The 22,558-nt window shown below is 43.6% G+C and overlaps 1 long non-coding RNA gene across 7 annotated transcripts in view; it reads left to right on the top strand.

The window, feature by feature from the left end:
* LOC145528697 (uncharacterized) overlaps positions 1-22,558 on the top strand; it is a 436,715-nt gene that overhangs the window by 278,700 nt on the left and 135,457 nt on the right. For 3 of the 7 annotated variants that reach the window (XR_014070557.1, XR_014070562.1, XR_014070564.1), the window contains exons 5-6: positions 564-776; positions 1,145-1,434. This is a non-coding gene — a long non-coding RNA (uncharacterized LOC145528697). Of the gene's footprint in view, positions 1-563; positions 777-1,144; positions 1,435-16,589; positions 16,665-22,558 lie in introns of those variants that run through there. The other 4 variants (XR_014070558.1, XR_014070563.1, XR_014070560.1 and 1 more) reach the window with 4 other exon arrangements.

Genomic DNA, 22,558 nt, shown 5'->3' with positions numbered 1-22,558 from the left:
CTTTAAAATGGCTGCTAAATATTATTTTTAAAGTGTATAACCATAATTTAATTCCCTATTATTAGCCTCTTTGTTTTAGGTTGTCCGTTTCTGGATTGCTGGAATGAACATCCTTGTACATTGTAAATCATTATGCATAGTTCTAATTTTGTAGGGTTAATTCTTAAATTGAAAATTTGGGGTCAGTGAACACAGACAGGTTGCCAAATTGTCTTCCAGAACTTTTACATTAATTTGCAGTGTGTGGAAATTACCAATTTTATTGCACCAGGAATGAGTGGGAATTGTAATTCAGTTTAACAAGGAAAGTAATGTCATCAAGATTATAATTTTTATTAAGATAATTTTTATTTCCATGATTATTAGCAAGTGCCTGGTGAAAGCTATTTCTTTGCCTCCTTTTGCCTATAGATTCTGGAAGATACAATAACACTGTTTTTTATAATGTGTTGCTCTTTTTAGCGAATCCAATTTAGAGAATGTGTAGTTTGAGTTAAATTCTATTGAAAGTTTTGCTGTCATAATTAATAATGTGACTCTGAGCCTTTGTTTGCTCTCTTAAGGACAATCAGAAGGAGAAATTTCATGTAAATAAAAAAAAGAGAGCCCAATGTACTACAGTGTTAAGTGTTTGGATAGATGTAAATTAAGAGATGTGGAAATGTGATTCTTGATCAGACAAGTTTGGACCAGGCTTTTCATTTTGACGATGTGCAAAGAATCATATTGCCAAAAGAAATGAAAATATTCTGAAGAAAAGGAGGGAAACAATGAAGGTAAGGATGTACAAGAATTGTTTTGTTTACTTTCAAAGTTACAGTTGATATTTTAGAGGAAGTGGGGAGCATATGTTGAGAGAGAGGGTCTTCCTAAGCCGGAATTCCAGCACTGTCACTGATTGGCTGTGACCATGGGCCTAGTATATCACTTCTTTCTTTCTCAGTTATATCACCTATAAAATGGAAATAACGATAAATCTTTTCTCATAGTGCTCGTGTGAGAATTAAATGAGATACTAGTTGGAAATTGCTTAAAATAGGCCTGACCCCTGGTTAGTGCTTACAAATGCTAATTATTATTATTAAAAGTGAATGTGATTATTAGAATGACCAAAATCTGAAACACTGACACCAAATGCTGGCAGGGCCGTGGAGCAACAGGAGTGCTCGTTGATTGCTGGTGGGAATGCAGAATGGTACAGCCACTCGGAAGAAAGTTTGGAAGTTTCTTGGCAAAACTAAGCACACTCTTACTTACCGTATGATCCAGCAATAGGACTCTGTGCCATTTACCCAAATGAGCTGAAACCTTTTATCCACACAAAAACCTGCACATGAATGTTTACAGCAGCGTTACTCATAATTGCCAAAAGTTGGAAGCAACGGTACGTATTTCTGTAGATGAATGGATGAAATAAACTGGAATACATCCAAACAACAGAATATCATTCAAAGCTAAAAAGAAATAAGATAGTAAACCATGAAAAGACATGGAGGAGACTTAAATGCGTTTTGTTTTTTTTTTTTTTACTTTACAATATTGTAGTAGTTTTTGTCATACATTGACATGAATCAGCCATGGGTTTACATGTGTTCCCCATCCTGGACCCCCCTCCCACCTCCCTCCCCATCCCATCCCTCTGGGTCATCCCATTGCCCCAGCCCTGAGCATTTGTCTCATGCATCGAACGTGGAATGGTGTTCTGTTTCACATATGATAATATGCACGTTTCAGTGCTATTTTCCCAGAACGTTCTACCCTCACCTTCTCCCTCAAAGTCTATAAGACTGTTCTATGCATCTGTGTCTCTTATTCTGTCTCGCATATAGGGTTATCATTACCATTTTTCAAATTCCATATATATGCATTAGTATACTGTATTGGTGTTTTTCTTTCTGGCTTACTTCACTCTGTATTATGGGCTCCAGTTTCATCCATCTCAATAGAACCGATTCAAATGTATTTTTTTAATGGCTGAGTAATATTCCATTGTGTATATGTACCACAGCTTCCTTATCCATTCGTCTGCTGATGGACATCTAGGTTGCTTCCATGTCCTGGCTATTGTAAACAGTGCTGCGATGAACATTGGGGTACACGCGTCTCTTTCAAGTCTGGTTTCCTCAGTGTGTATGCCTAGCAGTGGGATTGCTGGGTCATATGGCAGTTCTATTCCCAGTTTTTTAAGGAATCTCCACACTGTTCTCCATAGTGGCTGTACTAGTTTGCATTCCCACCAACAGTGTAAGAGGGTTCCCTTTTCTCCACACCCTCTCCAGCATTTATTGCTTGTAGACTTTTGGATAGCAGCCATTCTGACTGGTGTGAAATGGTACCTGATTGTGGTTTTGATTTGCATTTCTCTAATAATGAGTGATGTTGAGCATCTTTTCATGTGTTTGTTAGCCATCTGTATGTCTTCTTTGGAGAAATGTCTGTTAGTTCTTTGGCCCATTTTTTGATTGGGTCGTTTATTTTTCTGGAATTCAGCTGCAGGAATTGCTTGTATATTTTTGAGATTAATTGTTTGTCTGTTGCTTCATTTGCTATTATTTTCTCCCATTCTGAAGGCTGTCTTTTCACCTTGCTTATAGTTTCCTTTGTTGTGCAAAAGCTTTTAATTTTACTTAGGTCCCATTTGTTTATTTTTGCTTTTATTTCCAATATTCTGGGAGGTGGGTCATGGAGGATCCTGCTGTGGTTTATGTCGGAGAGTGTTTTGCCTATGTTTTCCTCTAGGAGTTTTATAGTTTCTGGTCTTACATTTAGATCTTTAATCCATTTTGAGTTTATTTTGGTGTATGGTGTTAGGGAGTGTTCTAGTTTCATTCTTTTACAAGTAGTTGACCAGTTTTCCCAGCACCACTTGTTAAAGAGATTGTCTTTTCTCCATTGTATATTCTTGCCTCCTTTGTCGAAGATAAGGTGTCCATAGGTGCGTGGGTTTATCTCTGGGCTTTCTATTTTGTTCCATTGATCTATATTTCTATCTTTGTGCCAGTACCATACTGTCTTGTTGACTGTGGCTTTGTAGTAGAGCCTGAAGTCAGGCAGGTTGATTCCTCCAGTTCCATTCTTCTTTCTCAAGATTGCTTTGGCTATTCGAGGTTTCTTATATTTCCATACAAATTGTGAAATGATTTGTTCTAGTTCTGTGAAAAATACCATTGGTAGCTTGATAGGGATTGCATTGAATCTATAGATTGCTTTGGGTAGTATACTCATTTTCACTATATTAATTCTTCCAATCCATGAACATGGTATATTTCTCCATCTGTTTGTGTCCTCTTTGATTTCTTTCATCAGTGTTTTATAGTTTTCTATATATAAGTCTTTTGTTTCTTTAGGTAGATATATTCCTAAGTATTTTATTCTTTTTGTTGCAATGGTGAATGGTATTGTTTCCTTAATTTCTCTTTCTGTTTTCTCATTATTGGAGTATAGGAATGCAAGGGATTTCTGGGTGTTAATTTTATATCCTGCAATTTTACTATATTCATTGATTAGCTCTAGTAATTTTCTGGTAGAATCTTTAGGGTTTTCTATGTAGAGGATCATGTCATCTGCAAACAGTGAGAGTTTTACTTCTTCTTTTCCTATCTGTATTCCTTTTATTTCTTTTTCCGCTCTGATTGCTGTGGCCACAACTTCCAAAACTATGTTGAATAGTAGTGGTGAAAGTGGGCATCCTTGCCTTGTTCCTGACTTTAGGGGAAATGCTTTCAATTTTTCACCATTGAGGATAATGTTTGCTGTGGGTTTGTCATATAGCTTTTATTATGTTGAGGTATGTTCCTTCTATTCCTGCTTTCTGGAGGGTTTTTATCATAAATGGATGTTGAATTTTGTCAAAGGCTTTTTCTGCATCTATTGAGATAATCATATGATTTTTATCTTTCAATTTGTTAATGTGGTGTATTACGTTGATTGATTTGCAGATGTTAAAGAAACCTTGCATTCCTGGGATAAAGCCCACTTGGTCATGATGTATGATCTTTTTAATATGATGTTGGATTCTGTTTGCTAGAATTTTATTAAGGATTTTTGCATCTATGTTCATCAGTGATATTGGCCTGTAGTTTTCTTTTTTTGTGGCATGTTTGTCTGGTTTTGGAATTAGGGTGATGGTGGCCTCATAGAATGAGTTTGGAAGTTTACCATCTTCTGCAATTTTCTGGAAGAGTTTGAGTAGAATAGGTGTTAGCTCTTCTCTAAATTTTTGGTAGAATTCAGCTGTGAAGCCATCTGGTCCTGGGCTTTTGTTTGCTGGAAGATTTCTGATTACAGTTTCAATTTTCGTGCTTGTGATGGGTCTGTTAAGATCTTCTATTTCTTCCTGGTTCAGTTTTGGAAAGTTATACTTTTCTAAGAATTTGTCCATTCCTTCCAAGTTGTCCATTTTATTGGCATATAGCTGTTGGTAGTAGTCTCTTATGATCCTTTGTATTTCTGTGTAGTCTGTTGTGATCTCTCCATTTTCATTTCTAATTTTGTTGATCGGATTCTTCTCCCTTTGTTTCTTGATGAGTCTGGCTAATGGCTTGTCAATTTTGTTTATCTTCTTCAAAAACCAGCTTTTAGTTTTGTTGATTTTTGCTATGGTCTCTTTTGTTTCTTTTGCATTTATTTCTGCCCTCATTTTTAAGATTTCTTTCCTTCTACTGACCCTGGATCTTCATTTCTTCCTTCTCTAGTTGCTTTAGGTGTAGAGTTAGTTTATTTATTTGATTTTTTTCTTGTTTCTTGAGGTACGCCTGTATTGCTATGAACCTTCCCCTTAGCATTGCTTTTACAGTGTCCCATGGGTTTTGGGTTGTTTTGTTTTCATTTTCATTCGTTTCTATGCATAATTTGATTTCTTTTTTGATTTCTTCTGTGATTTGTTGGTTATTCAGAAGCGTGTTGTTTAGCCTCCATATGTTGGAATTTTTAATAGTTTTTCTCCTGTAATTGAGGTCTAATCTTACTGCATTGTGGTCAGAGAAGATGGCTGGGATGATTTCAATTTTTTTGAATTTACCAAGGCTAGATTTATGGCCCAGGATGTGATCTATCCTGGAGAAAGTTCCGTGTGCACTTGAGAAAAAGGTGAAATTGGTTGTTTTGGGGTGGAAAGTCCTGTAAATATCAATTAAATCTAATTTGTCTATTGTATCATTTAAAGTTTGTGTTTCCTTGTTAATTTTCTGTTTAGTTGATCTATCCATATGTGTGAGTGGAGTATTAAAGTCTCCCACTATTATTGTGTTATTGTTAATTTCCCCTTTCATACTTGTTAGCATTTGCCTTATATATTGTGGTGCTCCTATGTTGGGTGCATATATATTTATAATTGTTACATCTTCTTCTTGGATTGACCCTTTGATCATTATGTAGTGTCCTTCTTTGTCCCTTTTCACAGCCTTTATTTTAAAGTCTATTTTATCTGAAATGAGTATTGCGACTCCTGCTTTCTTTTGGTCTCCGTTTGCATGAAATATGTTTTTCCATCCCTTCACTTTCAGTCTGTATGTGTCCCTAGTTTTGAGGTGGGTCTCTTGTAGACAGCATATATAGGGGTCTTGTTTTTGTATCCATTCAGCCAGCCTTTGTCTTTTGGTTGGGGCATTCAACCCATTTACATTTAAGGTAATTATTGATAAGTATGATCCCATTGCCATTTACTTTGTTGTTTTGAGTTCGTGTTGAAACATCCTTTCTGTGTTTCCTGTTTAGAGAAGATCCTTTAGCATTTGTTGGAGAGCTGGTTTGGTGGTGCTGAATTCCCTCAGCTCTTGCTTGTCTGTAAAGCTTTTGAATTCTCCTTCATATCTGAATGAGATCCTTGCTGGGTACAGTAATCTGGGTTGTAGATTATTCTCTTTCATTACTTTAAGTATGTCCTGCCATTCCCTTCTAGCCTGAAGAGTTTCTATTGAAAGATCAGCTGTTATCCTTATGGGGATCCCCTTGTGTGTTATTTGTTGTTTTTCCCTTGCTGCTTTTAATATTTGTTCTTTGTGTTTGATCTCCGGGAGCCGGGGGCGGCAACCGAGAGGGGCTAGGCCGGGCCGGGGGCCGGGGTGGCGGCCGAGAGGGGCTAGGCTGGGCTGGGGGCCGGGGGCCGGGGGCGGCGGCCGAGAGGGGCTAGGCCAGGCTGGGGGCCGGGGGCCAGGGGCGACGGCCGAGAGGGGCTAGGCCGGGCCGGGGGCCGGGAGCTGGGGGCGGCGGCCGAGAGGGGCTAGGCCGGGCCGGGGCCCGGGAGCTGGGGGGGGCGGCCGAGAGGGCCTAGGCAGGGCCGGGGGTGGCGGCCGAGAGGGGCTAGGCCGGGCCGGGGGCGGTGGCCGACAGGGGCTAGGCCGGGCCGGGGGCTGGGGGCAGTGGCTGTCAGGGCCTAGGCCGGGCCGGGGGCCGGGGGCTGGGGGCGGCGGCCAACAGGGGCTAGGCCGGGCCGGGGGCCGGGGGCTGGGGGCGGCGGCCAACAGGGGCTAGGCCGGGCCGGGGGCTGGGGGCAGTGGCTGTCAGGGCCTAGGCCGGGCCGGGGGCCGGGGGCTGGGGGCGGCGGCCAACAGGGGCTAGGCCGGGCCGGGGGCCGGGGGCTGGGGGCGGCGGCCAACAGGGGCTAGGCCGGGCCGGGGGCCGGGGGCTGGGGGCGGCGGCCAACAGGGGCTAGGCCGGGCCGGGGGTCGGGGGCGGTGGCCGACAGGGGCTAGGCCGGGCCGGGGGCTGGGGGAAGTGGCTGTCAGGGCCTAGGCCGGGCCGGGGGCCGGGGGCTGGGGGCGGCGGCCAACAGGGGCTAGGCCGGGCCGGGGGCCGGGGGCTGGGGGCGGCGGCCAACAGGGGCTAGGCCGGGCCGGGGGCCGGGGGCTGGGGGCGGCGGCCAACAGGGGCTAGGCCGGGCCGGGGGCCGGGGGGGGGCGGCCGACAGGGCCTAGGCCGGGCCGGGGGCCGGGGGCCGGGGGCGGCGGCCGACAGGGCTAGGCCGGGCCGGGGGCCGGGAGCTGGGGGCGGCGGCCGAGAGGGCCTAGGCAGGGCCGGGGGCCGGGGGCAGTGGCTGTCAGGGCCTAGGCCGGGCCGGGGGCCGGGGGCGGCAGCCGACAGGGGCTAGGCCAGGCCGGGGGCTGGGGCTGGCGGCGGCGGTGGTGGCGGCAAGAGGAATTACCCAAGGCCCAAGGTAAGAGAAACCCAAGTAAGACGGTAAGTGTTGCGAGAGGGCATCAGAGGGCAGACACACTAAAACTAAAACTACAGAAAACTAGCTAATCTGATCACACGGACCACAGCCTTGTCTATCTCAATGAAACTGAGCCATGCTGTGTGGGGCCACCCAAGACGGATGGGTCATGGTGGAGAGGTCTGACAGATTGTGGTCCACTGGAGAAGGGCATGGCAAACCACTTCAGTATTCTTGCCTTGAGAACCCCATGAACAGTATGAAAAGGCAAAAGGATAGGACACTGAAAGATGAACTCCCCAGGTCAGTAGGTGCCCAATATGCTAATGGAGATCAGTGGAGAAATAACTCCAGAAAGAATGATGGGATGGAGCCAAAGCAAAAACGATACCCAACTGTGGATGCGACTGGTGATAGACGCAAAGTCCGATGCTGTAAAGAGCAATATTGCATAGGAACCTGGAATGTTAGGTCCATGAATCAAGGCAAACTGGAAGTGGTCAAACAGGAGATGGCAAGAGTGAACATCGACATTCTAGGAATCAGCGAACTAAGATGAACTGGAATGGGTGAATTTAACTCAGATGACCATTATATCTACTACTGTGGGCAAGAATCCCTTAGAAGAAATGGAGTATCCATCATGGTCAACAAAAGAGTCCGAAATGCAGTACTTGGATGCAATCTCAAAAACGACAGAATGATCTCTGTTCGTTTCCAAGGCAAACCATTCAATATCATGGTAATCCAAGTCTATGCCCCGACCAGTAACGCCGAAGAAGCTGAAGTTGAACGGTTCTATGAAGACCTACAAGACCTGCTAGAACTAACACCCAAAAAAGATGTCCCTTTCATTATAGGGGACTGGAATGCAAAAGTAGGAAGTCAAGAAACACCTGGCGTAACAGGCAAGTTTGGCCTTGGAGTACAGAATGAAGCAGGGCAAAGGCTAATAGAGTTTTGCCACGAGAACGCACTGGTAATAGCAAACACCTTATTCCAACAACACAAGAGAAGACTCTACACGTGGACATCACCAGATGGTCAACACTGAAATCAGATTGATTATATTCTTTGCAGCCAAAGATGGAGAAGCTCTATACAGTCAGCAAAAACAAGACCAGGAGCAGACTGTGGCTCAGATCATGAACTGCTTATTGCCAAATTCAGACTTAAATTGAAGAAAGTAGGGAAAACCACTAGACCATTCAGGTATGACCTAGATCAGATCCCTTATGAGTATACAGTGGAAGTGACAAATAGATTTAAGGGACTAGACTTGATAGACAGAGTGCCTGATGAACTATGGACAGAGGTTCGTGACATTGTACAGGAGACAGGGATCAAGAAAATCCCCATGGAAAAGAAATGCAAAAAAGCAAAATGGCTGTCTGAGGAGGCCTTACAGATAGCTGGGAAGAGAAGAGAAGCGAAAAGCAAAGGAGAAAAGTAAAGATATTCTCATCTGAATGCAGAGTTCCAAAGAATAGCAAGGAGAGATAAGAAAGCCTTCCTCAGCGATCAGTGCAAACAAATAGAGGAAAACAACAGATTGGGAAAGACTAGAGACCTCTTCAAGAAAATTAGAGATACCAAAGGAACATTTCATGCAAAGATAGGCTCGATAAAGGACAGAAATGGTATGGACCTAACAGAAGCAGAAGATATTAAGAAGAGGTGGCAAGAATACACAGAAGAACTGTACAAAAAAGATCTTCACGACCCAGATAATCACGATGGTGTGATCACTCACCTAGAGCCAGACATCCTGGAATGTGAAGTCAAGTGGGCCTTAGAAAGCATCACTACGAACAAAGCTAGTGGAGGTGATGGAATTCCAGTTGAGCTATTTCAAATCCTCAAAGGTGATGCTGTGAAAGTGCTGCACTCAATATGCCAGCAAATTTGGAAAACTCAGCAGTGGCCACGGGACTGGAAAAGGTCAGTTTTCGTTCCAATCCCAAAGAAAGGCAATGCCAAAGAATGCTCAAACTACCACACAATTGCACTCATCTCACATGCTAGCAAAGTAATGCTCAAAATTCTCCAAGCCAGGCTTCAGCAATATGTGAACCGTGAACTTCCAGATGTTCAAGCTGGTTTTAGAAAAGGCAGAGGAACCAGAGATCAAATTGCCAATATCCACTGGATCATCGAAAAAGCAAGAGAGTTCCAGAAAAACATCTATTTCTGCTTTATTGACTATGCCAAAGCCTTTGACTGTGTGGATCACAATAAACTGTGGAAAATTCTGAAAGAGATGGGAGTACAAGACCATCTGACCTGTCTCTTGAGAAACCTGTATGCAGGTCAGGAAGCAACAGTTAGAACTGGACATGGAACAACAGACTGGTTCCAAATAGGAAAAGGAATACGTCAAGGCTGTATATTGTCACCCTGCTTATTTAACTCATATGCAGAGTACATCATGAGAAACACTGGCTGGAAGAAACACAAGCTGGAATCAAGATTGCCGGGAGAAATATCAATAACCTCAGATATGCAGATGACACCACCCTTATGGCAGAAAGTGAAGAAGAACTAAAGAGCCTCTTGATGAAGGTGAAGGAGGAGAGTGAAAAAGTTGGCTTAAAGCTGAATGTTCAGAAAACTAAGATCATGGCATCTGGTCCCATTACTCCATGGGAAATAGATGGGGAAACAGTGGAAACAGTGTCAGACTTTACTTTTTTGGGCTCCAGAATCACTGCTGATGGTGACTGCAGCCATGAAATTAAAAGACACTTACTCCTTGGAAGGAAGGTTATGGCCAACCTAGATAGCATGTTTAAAAGCAGAGACATTACTTTGCCAACAAAAGTCCGTCTAGTCAAGGCTATGGTTTTTCCAGTGGTCATGTATGGATGTGAGAGTTGGACGGTGAAGAAAGCTGAGTGCCGCAGAATTGATGCTTTTGAACTGTGGTGTTGGAGAAGACTCTTGAGAGTCCCTTGGACTGCAAGGAGATCCAATCAATCCATCCTAAAAGAGATCAATCCTGGGTGTTCATTGGAAGGTCTGATGTTGAAGCTGAAGCTCCAATACTTTGGCCACCTCATGCGAAGAGTTGACTCATTGGAAAAGACCCTAATGCTCGGTAGGATTGGGGGCGGGAGGAGAAGGGGACGACAGAGGATGAGATGGTTGGATGGCATCACCGACTCGATGAACATGGGTTTGGGTAGACTCCGGGAGTTGGTGATGGACAGAGAGGCCTGGCGTGCTGCAATTCATGGGGTCGCAGAGAGTCGGACACGACTGAGCGACTGAACTGAACTGAATTTGATTAATATGTGTCTTGGGGTGTTTCGCCTTGGGTTTATCCTGTTTGGGACTCTCTGGGTTTCTTGGACTTCTGTGACTATTTCCTTCCTCATTTTAGGGAAATTTTCAACTATTATCTCCTCGAGTATTTTTTCATGGCCTTTCCTTTTATCTTCTTCTTCTGGGACTCCTATGATTCGAATGTTGGGGCGTTTCATATTGTCCCAGAGGTCCCTGAGGTTTTCCTCATTTCTTTTGATGCTTTTTTCTTTTTTCCTCTCTGCTTCGTTTATTTCCACCATTCTATCTTCTACCTCACTTATCCTATCTTCTGCCTCCGTTATTCTACTGTTGGTTCCCTCCAGAGTGTCTTTTATCTCCATTATTTCATTATTCATTATATATTGACTCCTTTTTATTTCTTCTAGGTCCTTGATAAACATTTCTTGCATGTTCTCAATCCTTGTCTCCAGGCTATTTATCTGTAACTCCATTTTGCTTTCAAGATTTTTATTATCATTATTCTAAATTCTTTTTCAGATAGATTCCCTATCTCCTCCTCTTTTGTTTGGTTTGGTGGGCATTTCTCATTTTCCTTTACTTGCTGAGTATTTCTCTGCCTTTTCTTCTTGTTTAGATTGCTGTGTTAGGCATGGCCTTTCTGTATTCTGGTAGTTTGAAGTTCCTCTTTATTGTGGAGGTTCCTCGCTGTGGGTGGGGTTGGACGGGTGGCTTGTCAAGATTTCCTGCATGAGGGAGCTTGTGTCGGTGTTCTGGTGGGTGGAGCTGGATTTCTTCCCTCTAGAGTGCAATGGAGTGTCCAGTATTGAGTTTTGAGATGTCTATGGATTTGGTGTGCCTCTGGGAAGCCTATATATTGATGCTCAGGGCTATGTTCCTGCATTGCTGGAGAATTTGCATGGTATGTCTTGCTCTGGAACTTATTGGCTCTTGGGTGGAGCTTGGCTTCAGTGTATATGTGGAGGCTACTGGATGATCTCTTATTAATTAATGTTTCCCCTGGCTTTCAGTCTTATTCTTGCAGTGGCCTCAAGACTTCTGCATCCATACAGCATCAATAATAAAACTTTTAGGTTAATGGTGAAAAGATTCTCCACAGTGAAGGATACCCAGAGAGGTTCACTGAGTTACATGGAGAGGTGAAGTGGGGGAGGGGGGGTTGAGGTGACCAGGAGAAGAGGGGGACTCAAATGTGGAGAGAGCAGTCTAGCCAGTAAGCACTTCCCTCTGTACTCTCCACAGTCTGGAACACTCAGAGCGGTTCACAGAGATACAAAGAGAGGGGGGAGGAAGGTAATAGAGGTGAGCGTGATTAGAAAGGGAGGAATCAAGAGGGGAGAGAGAGATCTGGGCAGTATTCTGTTCCCGAAGTGTTCTCCGGTACCCAGAACACCCTCAGAGATTCACAGAATTGGGTTGAGAAGAGAAGGAGGAGGGTGGGAGATAGAGGTTCCCTGGGGGAGAAGAAAGAGCGTCAATAGGGGGAGAGAGTAATCCAGCCAGTAATCACACTCCTGAGTAAAAATGGGTACTAAAGATTGGATTCTTAAATGTACAAAATTGATATCAAATATGTAAAACAAAGATTAAAAATCTAGAGTAGAGGTTAGACTCTTATAAAACATACAATATAGAAAAAAGAAAACAGTGTAAAAAGAAAAAAAAACAGTAAAACAGTAAAAAAAGAAACAGTAAAAAAAAGTAAAACAGGAAAGAAACAGTAAAAAAAAGAAAACACAAAAGGTGTAAGATATATGTATGCAGTTTGCTTTAAAAATAGGGTGTTTTTTTTTTTTTGCAAGGTAGTAGTGGGTTATGAAAATGAAAATTAAGGGTGTAATAAAGGACTTAAAGAAAAAAGAAAGAAAAAAAATTAAAAAAATTAAAAAAAAATGATGATAGTAAAAATATATATCCTGTACTTTCTCTGGAGCTGTTGTGAGCAGTGTGGGGTCTGTTCAGTTTCAGATAGATCCTTGTTCCTGCTTGTACTTCTATAGGCCCCTTTCAATGTAGTCCGTATTAACTACAGGGATTTTAATCTGTTGGCCTATCACTTCCAACGCGCTTCCCTCTGTTTATTTGGCTTCTGTTTGGAGGTCTCTTCAGTATCTAATTTCCTCCCTGCCACAAAGGCTCGGAGGTGGTCTCTTTAGGTTCGCTTGTTCAGTCGTGCTGTGGGGAGGCAGGAACACTGCAAACCTATATCACTGGTGTGTGTGTGGCGAGCTCGCAGTGTCTCGGCTGCACTGGCTTCACTCCCGCTCATGGCGTGTGTGCTTTCCCCGTCTACCCTGCTCAGGCTTCAGGTTACTCGGCCGGGGAGTGGGCCCTGAGATGCGTGCACTTCTCAGGTCTAAGCCGCTCAGGTTCAGGTTCCCAGGTACTCCACAAAGGCGCAGACTCGGTTGCGCCCGCGGTTTGTGCCGTTCCCGGTCGGAGCAGCTCAGGCAGCCAGGAGTTTGGCCAGCGCACTCTTCCCTGTTGGGGCGGTGCGGCCTATCACCTCCCTGGTCCCCGCGTTGGTTTACGGGCGCGCCCGGCTCCGGTGAGCTTTGTGTCGGGTCTAGGGAGCTGGTCTCTGGATGCGACCCTCCCGGCGGCTGTCGACCCTCCAGGATCTCAGGCAGTCTTTGCTTAGAAACTGGGAGCCTGTTTGCAGATTGGTACGGGGCGCCCTCTCTGGGGCCGAGTTTGCCCCTTTCCGGCTCTGGCTGGCCCCGCCTGCCTGCTGTGTTCCGCGGGGGATGGGACGGTCTGCAGCCGGCTAGCTCTCCTCTGGTATTGCTCAGTCCTTTGTTCTGTGAGCGGCTCGGCAGTGCCTTAGATTTGAGCTTTTCTCGGGATAGTTCTCTCTCTCTGGCTGTCCCACAGTTTAGGTTACTATCTCACGTTAGCTCCCTCAGATTGCCCTCAGGGCGTTCAGGCCCAGTCCTTACCCTAAGCAGTGCCGCCCGCTCCTCTCCGTTCAGCCCCCACTTGCTGGTGGCAGATGCGAGCGTCTGGGGTTCTTTGCTGGGAGTTGCCTTTAGGCACGTAATCTGTGGGTTTTATTTATTTTTTCTCCCACTTATGTTGCCCTCCGAGATTCGAAATCTTCCCCCAAACCCGCCGGTGAGAGGGTTTCCTGGTGCTTGGAAATTTCCCCTCTTTTACGACTCCCTCCCTGGGACGAGTCTCAGTCCCTGACTCTTTTGTCTCTCTTTTTATCTTTTATAATTTCTCCTACCTGCTTTCAAAGATAATGCGCTGTCTTTCTGGATGCCTGACGTCCTCTGCCAGCGTTCAGAAGTAGTTTTGTGAAATTTGCTCAGCGTTCAGATGTTCTTTCTATAAATTTGTGGAGGAGAGAGTGGTCTCCCCGTCCTATTCCTCCGCCATCTTAGCCCTCTCCTTAAATGCATATTATTAAGTGAAAGAAGTCAATCTGCAAATGCTATATACTGTATGATTCTGACTATGTGACATTCTGGAAGAGACAATATGGCAGACAGTAAAAAGATCAGTGGTTACCAAGGGCTAGAGGGATGGAGGGAGGAGCAGGTGGAGCACAGAGGGTTTTTAGGATAGTGAACCTATTCTTTATGGTACTCTACTGGTGGATGAAAGTGAAGATGTTAGTTGCTCAGTCATGTCTGACTCTTTGTGATGCCATGGGCTGTACCCACTGGGCTCTGTCTATGTGATTCTCCAGGCAATACATATCATTATATATTTGGCAAAACAAATAGAATGTACAACACCAAGAATGGACCCTAATGTAAACTGTGGACTTTGGGTGATCATGATGTATTAATGTAGTTTGTAGATTGTAGTTACAATCATTGATTGCAACAAATGTATTGGGTTGGCCAAAAACTTCACTGGGGTTTTTCTATAAGATGTTAAATAAAAGCCCAAATGAACTTTTGCCAACAACAACAGATTGGGAAAGACTAGAGACCTCTTCAAGAAAATTAGAGATACCAAAGGAACATTTCATGCAAAGATAGGCTCGATAAAGGACAGAAATGGTATGGACCTAACAGAAGCAGAAGATATTAAGAAGAGGTGGCAAGAATACACAGAAGAACTGTACAAAAAAGATCTTCACGACCCAGATAATCACGATGGTGTGATCACTCACCTAGAGCCAGACATCCTGGAATGTGAAGTCAAATGGGCCTTAGAAAGCATCACTACGAACAAAGCTAGTGGAGGTGATGGAATTCCAGTTGAGCTATTTCAAATCCTCAAAGGTGATGCTGTGAAAGTGCTGCACTCAATATGCCAGCAAATTTGGAAAACTCAGCAGTGGCCACGGGACTGGAAAAGGTCAGTTTTCGTTCCAATCCCAAAGAAAGGCAATGCCAAAGAATGCTCAAACTACCACACAATTGCACTCATCTCACATGCTAGCAAAGTAATGCTCAAAATTCTCCAAGCCAGGCTTCAGCAATACGTGAACCGTGAACTTCCAGATGTTCAAGCTGGTTTTAGAAAAGGCAGAGGAACCAGAGATCAAATTGCCAATATCCACTGGATCATCAAAAAAGCAAGAGAGTACCAGAAAAACATCTATTTCTGCTTTATTGACTATGCCAAAGCCTTTGACTGTGTGGATCATAATAAACTGTGGAAAATTCTGAAAGAGATGGGAATACCAGACCATCTGACCTGTCTCTTGAGAAACCTGTATGCGTCAGGAAGCAACCTTTAGAACTGGACATGGAACAACAGACTGGTTCCAAATAGGAAAAGGAGTACGTCAAGGCTGTATATTGTCACCCTGCTTATTTAACTTATATGCAGAGTACATCATGAGAAACGCTGGGCTGGAAGAAACACAAGCTGGAATCAAGGTTGCCGGGGGGAATATCAATCACCTCAGATATGCAGATGACACCACCCTTATGGCAGAAAGTGAAGAAGAACTAAAGAGCCTCTTGATGAAAGTGAAAGAGGAGAGTGAAAAAGTTGGCTTAAAGCTCAGCATTCAGAAAACTAAGATCATGGCATTTGGTCCCATCACTTCATGGCAAACAAATGGGGAAACAGTGTCAGACTTTATTTTTTTGGGCTCCAAAATCACTGCAGATGGTGATTGCAGCCATGAAATTAAAAGACACTTACTCCTTGGAAGGAAGGTTATGACCATCCTAGATAGCATGTTTAAAAGTAGAGACATTACTTTGCCAACAAAGGTCCGTCTAGTCAAGGCTATGGTTTTTCCAGTGGTTATGTATGGATGTGAGAGTTGGACGGTGAAGAAAGCTGCTGCTGCTGCTGCTAAGTCGCAGAATTGATGCTTTTGAACTGTGGTGTTGGAGAAGACTCTTGAGAGTCCCTTGGACTGCAAGGAGATCCAACCAGTCCATCCTAAAGGAGATCAGTCCTGGGTGTTCATTGGAAGGACTGGTGTTGAAGCTGAAACTATAGTACTTTGGCCACCTCATGCCAAGAGTTGACTCATTGGAAGAGACCCTGATGCTAGGAAGGCTTGGGGGCAGGAAGAGAAGGGGATGACAGAGGATGAGATGACTGGATGGCATCACCGACTTGATGGACATGGGTTTGGGTAGACTCCAGGAGTTGGTGATGGACAGGGAGGACTGGAGTGCTGCGATTCATGGGGTCGCAAGGAGTCGGACACGACTGAGCGACTGAACTGAAACCAATTTGAGATAGCAGTACACGAGAGCATTTCTTTTGACTTATTGTATATTGTTTTCCTCATCTTAAAAAGTTGAGTAAATCTGTGTGGTTCAGGGTTCCTACATTAAAAAGATAAACTGTGGGTGGCAGTGAAGAGAAGAGTGAAAGTGAAAAGTGGAAGTCACTCAGTTGTGTCCGATTCCTTGTGACCCCATGGACTATACTGTCCATGGAATTCTCAAGGGCAGAATACTGGAGTGGGTAGCCTTTCCCTTCTCCAGGAGAGCTTCCCAATCCAGGGATTGAACCCAGGTCTCCTGCATTGCAGGCAGATTCTTTACCAGCTGAGCCACAAGGGAAGCCCAAAGAGAAGTCTGTGGGAATTCTTTGTATTTTTTACTCAGCTGTGAACCTAAGCCTGCTCTAAAAAAGTACAGTGGGCCCTGAACAACAAACGTCTGAACTGTGCAAGTCCATTTATATTGAGTTTTTGTTTTTCAATAAATATGTACTGCAGTCCTATATGAACCTGTGGAGGTTGTCAGAAGATCAACTGTAAAGTTATATTCAAGAATATTCAACTACTCAGAAGGTCAGTACCCCTTAATCCTCATGTTGTTCAAGGGTCAGCTGTATGTATGTTAATATATGCATATGTGTATGGCTATATATGCTTTATATATATTATATATATATATATATACACATGTATACACATACATATTAATAAAAATAAACTCACCTATTTTACCATGACGGAGAAGGCAATGGCAACCCACTCCAGTACTCTTGCCTGGAGAATCCCATGGTCGGAGGAGCCTGGTAGGCTGCAGTCCATGGGGTCGCTAGGAGTCGGACACAACTGAGCGACTTCACTTTTACTTTTCACTTTCGTGCATTGGAGAAGGAAATGGCAACCCACTCCAGTATTCTTGCCTGGAGAATCCCGGGGACGGAGGAGCCTGGTGGGCTGCCGTCTATGGGGTCACGCAGAGTCGGACACGACTGAAGCGACTTAGCAGCAGCAAATAACCTGTGATTGGATAAACTTAGTAATGAAATGCATACTTACAAACCCACACATCCCTATATGAGAATTTCTGCTGTTAATCTGACAGACAAGAGATTTTCTAAAGAGTTCTAACTCATCTGTCACACTGAAAGGTTCAGTCATCCAGATTCTTCTAGAATTTATAAGATAAACTGTTTTCGTAAAGTGCTTCACATTTAGCTGAGTTGGAAAGTACATATGGCAGCACTACCCCCTTCGCCTCTGGCCAGATAGTGGGCCCTGCACACACACCGCTGTCCTTACACAGCCCTGCCTTGACCCTTCTCTCACCAGGGAGACAAGATATATAAACACGTTGCTGGAATTCAGTGTGCATCTGATGAATGATGAGAATTTTTCAATATCTTCATGTGTCTCTGGTAACTAATGCAAATAAAAGAAAAGCACCAAAGAAACTGTGCTTTTTATTGTGGACACAAATTATAGTAAACTCAGCTAAAAATTGTGCTCCAAGGATAGCTATTTATAAAAATCCCTCAGCCATATATTAAACAGATGAAGGTCCCAGTTGGAAATTTACATGCACTTTATATAACCCACCAGCTCCTTGGAAAGAACCTGAATTTCCCACGTGTACACTATATAAATTTCTCAAGCATTTACAATCCATTTGTCTTCATTGAGCCTTCAACCGCTTCATTCCCAAGGAAATGCTTGGCCATTTAAATATAACTTTCTTCTGGGGTGGTACAGTTTCTAAGTACAGTATTTCACTTTCCAGAAGCTGGAGGTTTGAAAGAAAAATGTGGACAGTCCTGGGAGAGCTTAGATAAATTGCAGTTAGAAGATTTTTACAAAATGCCCTGGGCATGTGAATGACCCTACCTTGAAGCTATATGAAGCAGGAAGGGGCATGGAGAGGTTATCAAGTCCATGCTCCTGCCTCCAAGTGGGACTGCTCTATCCTCTGGCCTGAGTCACATGGGGTCCAATGTATAGGAAGGCTTTGAAGTGGGACACGAAGGCAGAAGTTTGACTATTTGCAGGCAGGGTGCAGTCACAATATTGAAACCACCTAGTTATTTTAATAGAATTTAATATAGACAATTATTAATGAAGATTTGTTGTTGTTGTTTAGTTGCTAACTTGTGTCCGACTCTTGCGACCCTATGGACTGTAGCCTGCCAGGCTCCTCTGTCTGTGGGATTTCTCAGGCAAGAAAATTGGAGTAGGGTGCCATTTCCTCCTTCAGGGGATCTTCCTGACCCGGGATCGAACCCTTGTCTTCTGCATTGGCAGGTGGATTCTCTACCACTGAGCCACCAGGGAAGCCCTGGTGGGTTTGTGCTGAGAGCCACTCATCCAACAGCCAAGATAACATCCAAGCTACAAGGTGTTGAGGCTCTCTAGCTGGGGCCCACATTCAAACAACTCTGCCGAGAGAGAGACTGTCTCAGCACAAAACAGCAGGGCAGAAAACAGGAAAGCAGTTAAAGGTCGAAGTGGAAAGCTGGATTAGGGTGGTGGATGATGGAAACATAGGTAACTGAAAGCATTCTGTTGCCATAGAAACATCATAAGCAAATTGCTTTATGAACCCATTCAGTATTTTGAAAGAGCAGATAACCTTGGCAAAATCAGTGAGCTCCTCTCTGTTCTTTCTTCTGAAGGTGCCTGAACCTTAAGCAGAAAAAAGAGCAGCTTTGTCTCCTGTTAACATGAAAATCCTGCTAACACTTTGAAAAGTCTGCTTTTGAGCCTGCTGCCATTCTTGGTCAACTCCATCCTTTCTTCTGTCTCAGGGATGGAGCAGTGATTTGACTCTTTCAGTTAGTTATATTCAGAGACCACTTTGGAGACATTCTGGGGAGAATTCTTGCTCCAGTCTTTCTAAACACACAACACTAGCCTCAGCATATCTAGGCTTTGGGACAGTGTGTCCTCTCCTTTACGACCTGGAGCTCATCGTGTTTGTGCCAGAAAATGAATCATATATTCAAATGCCATCATGGCTCTGTTTTTCTTCTAGTCATATGCCCTTTACCACTTTAATCATAGCTTTCCTCCTGAGCTGCCATGAAAGAGGAGTGAAGAATTCTACACCCTACTGTGATTGGAGTTTTATAGCTATGCTGTCAGACTTCCTTCCTTTGTGGGAAAAAACATTTCCTTTCAATCAATATCTATCCCATTTTCCCTGAGCATGTGTGCACGTGCATGCACACTGATGGCAAAATGCTCTTCTGTAAAAAGAGCAAGAGATCAATGAAGTAAAAATAGGGTTGGAAAATAGCAAAATGAAGATAGAAGAACATAGCAATCAGGTGCATATGCTGTGAGCTGGTTATAGATGTTAAAGACAAAGAAAGTGGAGTGCCTCAGCCATCCACATCAGAGTGAAATGAATCATAGCAACAACTGGGGTGGTGACCCAAGCAGTAATTTATGAAGAATTTGGGGAGGGATAAGAAGAAAAGCCAGCAACTCTGTAAACCTTGGGATATCTGTTTGTACAAACTAGTGAACCTCGGTGTGGTCAATCAATGTCTAACAATGCGCCGTCTCTAGGTATCTCTGCCAATCAATGTGATGAAGACCTTCCTCCTCTTTCTGAAGATGGCTGAGATAAATGGATCAATGGTGGGTCTCATCAACCCACCACTTCCTAAAGGAGAGGCTGAAATTTCCTGGTTGGGATTATAAGCCAAAGAGTTAGCTAATTAAGGGACAGAGTCATCCTAAAAGACTGGTTACCCTTTAGTAATCCTAAAAGAAACAAAAACCTGAACCAAATTTAACCACAGGTATGAGTTTCTGGAAACCAACAAAGAAAAATGTGAATTGTTAAGTTCCCCAAACCCAAATCAAACTGACTAACCCAGGCTTATTCACTCAACGGGGGCCCCTGGAAGGGTGTTTCAGTCCTTTCAGAATCTAGGATGACTGCGGGGCAGATTAGGACAATAATTGGAGGTGTACAGACATTTGTCTCCTTGGTTGAACTTGGAAGGCGACATCTTGCAGTGGAGAGAGGGAGGTATATGGAGGCCTCCTCCAAATGAGATCACTGTCTCTGGTTTTAAGTTTCCTTCTAACTGAAGGTGTTTCACCTGCAAGAGCTTCGGGTGAAGGAAGAACTCATTGGCTGGTTCCACAGGAAATGTAGACAGTTCTTGGGGAGGGAGATCCTTCCTTGCTTTATGAATTGGAGAGGTAGCTGATGATTAGAAGGTGTTTCATTTCTATTCTCTGGGTGCTGAGGTCAGGAAGAGCATACTTGAGCATTTGGTCCAGTCAGCTCCTCCGTAGGGATTCTTTGAAAACGTTCTTCTTTTGGCTTCTGACAGCAACAGTTTCCTTCCCGCTCTGCAGCTCTTTTCCAGTCTGTGGCCCTTCTCTTCTTCCTATGGCCATAAAGGATGGAGTACTCCAACAACAAGTTTGGGGTCTCCTTATCCTGTCTTTCCTGCCACAGTGTAGGTGATCTCATCCTGTTCCACAGCCTTAAAATAAACCCCAAAGACCAACAATTCCAAATTTGCCCAATCTCCTGCCTGATATCCTAATGTGGGTACCCAACCTCTATTCAACATCTCCACTTGAATGCATACGTGTGTGCTAAGTTGCTTCAGTTGTGCCCGACTCTTTGCAACCCCATGAATTGCATCCTGCCAGGCTCTTCTGTCCATGGGATTCTCTGGGCAAGAATACTGGAGTGGTTGCCATGCCCTCCTCCAGGGATCCTCCTGACCCCGGGATCAAACTCTTGTCTCTTATGTCTCCTCATTGTCAGGTATGTTCTTTACCCCTAGTGCACCTGGCAAGCCCCAGTCTTAGTGCTGAAGTGCCATGATCTCTGTCACTAGAGTTTCTGGAAAAAAAAAACACACTGAGACCCAGGTAATGCATGTTGAATTATTATGTGTGCAGATTGAATGATTTACATTGCAAAGAAGTCCATTGCGAGATTAGACTTTTAAAAAAGAATGGTATGGTGGGGGGCCGGGGGAAGAATGGGAATACAGAGGACCAGAATAAAAAAGATCATAAAAAGTCTGACCATGTCTGTGGCCTGGTTACTAGAAGAATCAAATGTACAAAAAGGAGAGGAAGACATTCAGAAAACAGAGAGAAGACAGTCAGAAAAGTGAGAAGACTAGGAAAGAAAAGAAAACGCCATCAGAAATGAGAAATACTCCAAGAATAGTGGATAATTAGTGTAAACTTTATTTTCAATCTCTGTTGTTACTATAGGTAGATAAAGGACAGCTTGACCTACCAAAAAGAATCACCAGTAGCTGGAAAGCAAAGAAGAAAAGTCAAAGAAAGTTTTCCTACTGGGACCTTTTCCTGAGCCTGTCACACTAAATTAGGCCGGGAAATTAATTTACCAGCCAAATATCATGCCAGAAGCAGGGCTGGAGCTGCTGAGATCAGCTAGACTGGGCTTACTACTGGGCTTGTGGGTAAACTTTGAAAACACTCCCAGGAGGCAGAGTAGACAGATAGGACGGGAACCATGAGGGTCTCTGTCACCATCCACAGAGAGTGACTGAGAGTCTCTTAAGGGAAGGACAATTGGGCAGTAAATCCTGTCAGTATGCCACTTCTGTGACCATATGTAGCTGGGTAGAGACTGCAGGTGACAAATTGGGCATGTCAAAGAGGATGACTGCATTTGATTCTGAAATGAATCTGTTCAATGGATAAAGAAGATGTGATATATCCATGAGCACAGACACACACAATTAAATATTACTCAGCAAAAATAAAAATAAAAATAAATAAAAATAAAAAAATAAAAATAAATATTACTCAGCAATGTAAAAAAATGAAAGTTTGCATTTGCAACAACATGGATGGACTTGGTGGGGGGGGCTCTTATGCTAAGTGAAATGTCAGACAGAAAAGACAAATACTGTGCAATATCACTAACGCATGGAATCTAAAAAATAAAACAAGCTAGTGAATATAACCTGGAGAAGGAAATGGCAACCCACTCCAGTATTCTTGCCTGGAGAATCCCAGGGACAGAGGAGCCTGGTGGGCTGCCGTCTATGGGGTCGCACAGAGTCAGACATGACTGAAGTGACTTAGTAGTAGTAGTAGTGAATATAACAAAAAACAAACTAGTGAAGATAACATAAAACAGACACATAAACTATTATATATATAATAAATACGCTACAAGAATATATCGGACAGCACAGGGAATAGACAAATATTTTATAGTAACTACAAATGGAATATAACCTTTAAAATTGTGAATCAGTATATTGTACTTCTGAAACATATTGTACATCAACTATAACTCAATTTAAAAAGGAAGAATTAACACCTGGCACCAGTTGTTAAATATTCTGACATCAAAAAAAAAAGGATTCTGTGACATCTGACCTCTCAGAATATCCAAGCCAATGGTTTCACTGAGGGTTTCTATTAAGATGTCTGAGATGAAGAGGCAGGGACAGAGG

This window comes from Giraffa tippelskirchi, chromosome 12 (genome assembly GCF_054371585.1).
Source record: "Giraffa tippelskirchi isolate mGirTip1 chromosome 12, T2T-mGirTip1v1.2.pri, whole genome shotgun sequence".
Classification (NCBI taxonomy): Eukaryota; Metazoa; Chordata; class Mammalia; order Artiodactyla; family Giraffidae; genus Giraffa; species Giraffa tippelskirchi.
This window is presented reverse-complemented; position numbering and strand designations above follow the sequence as displayed.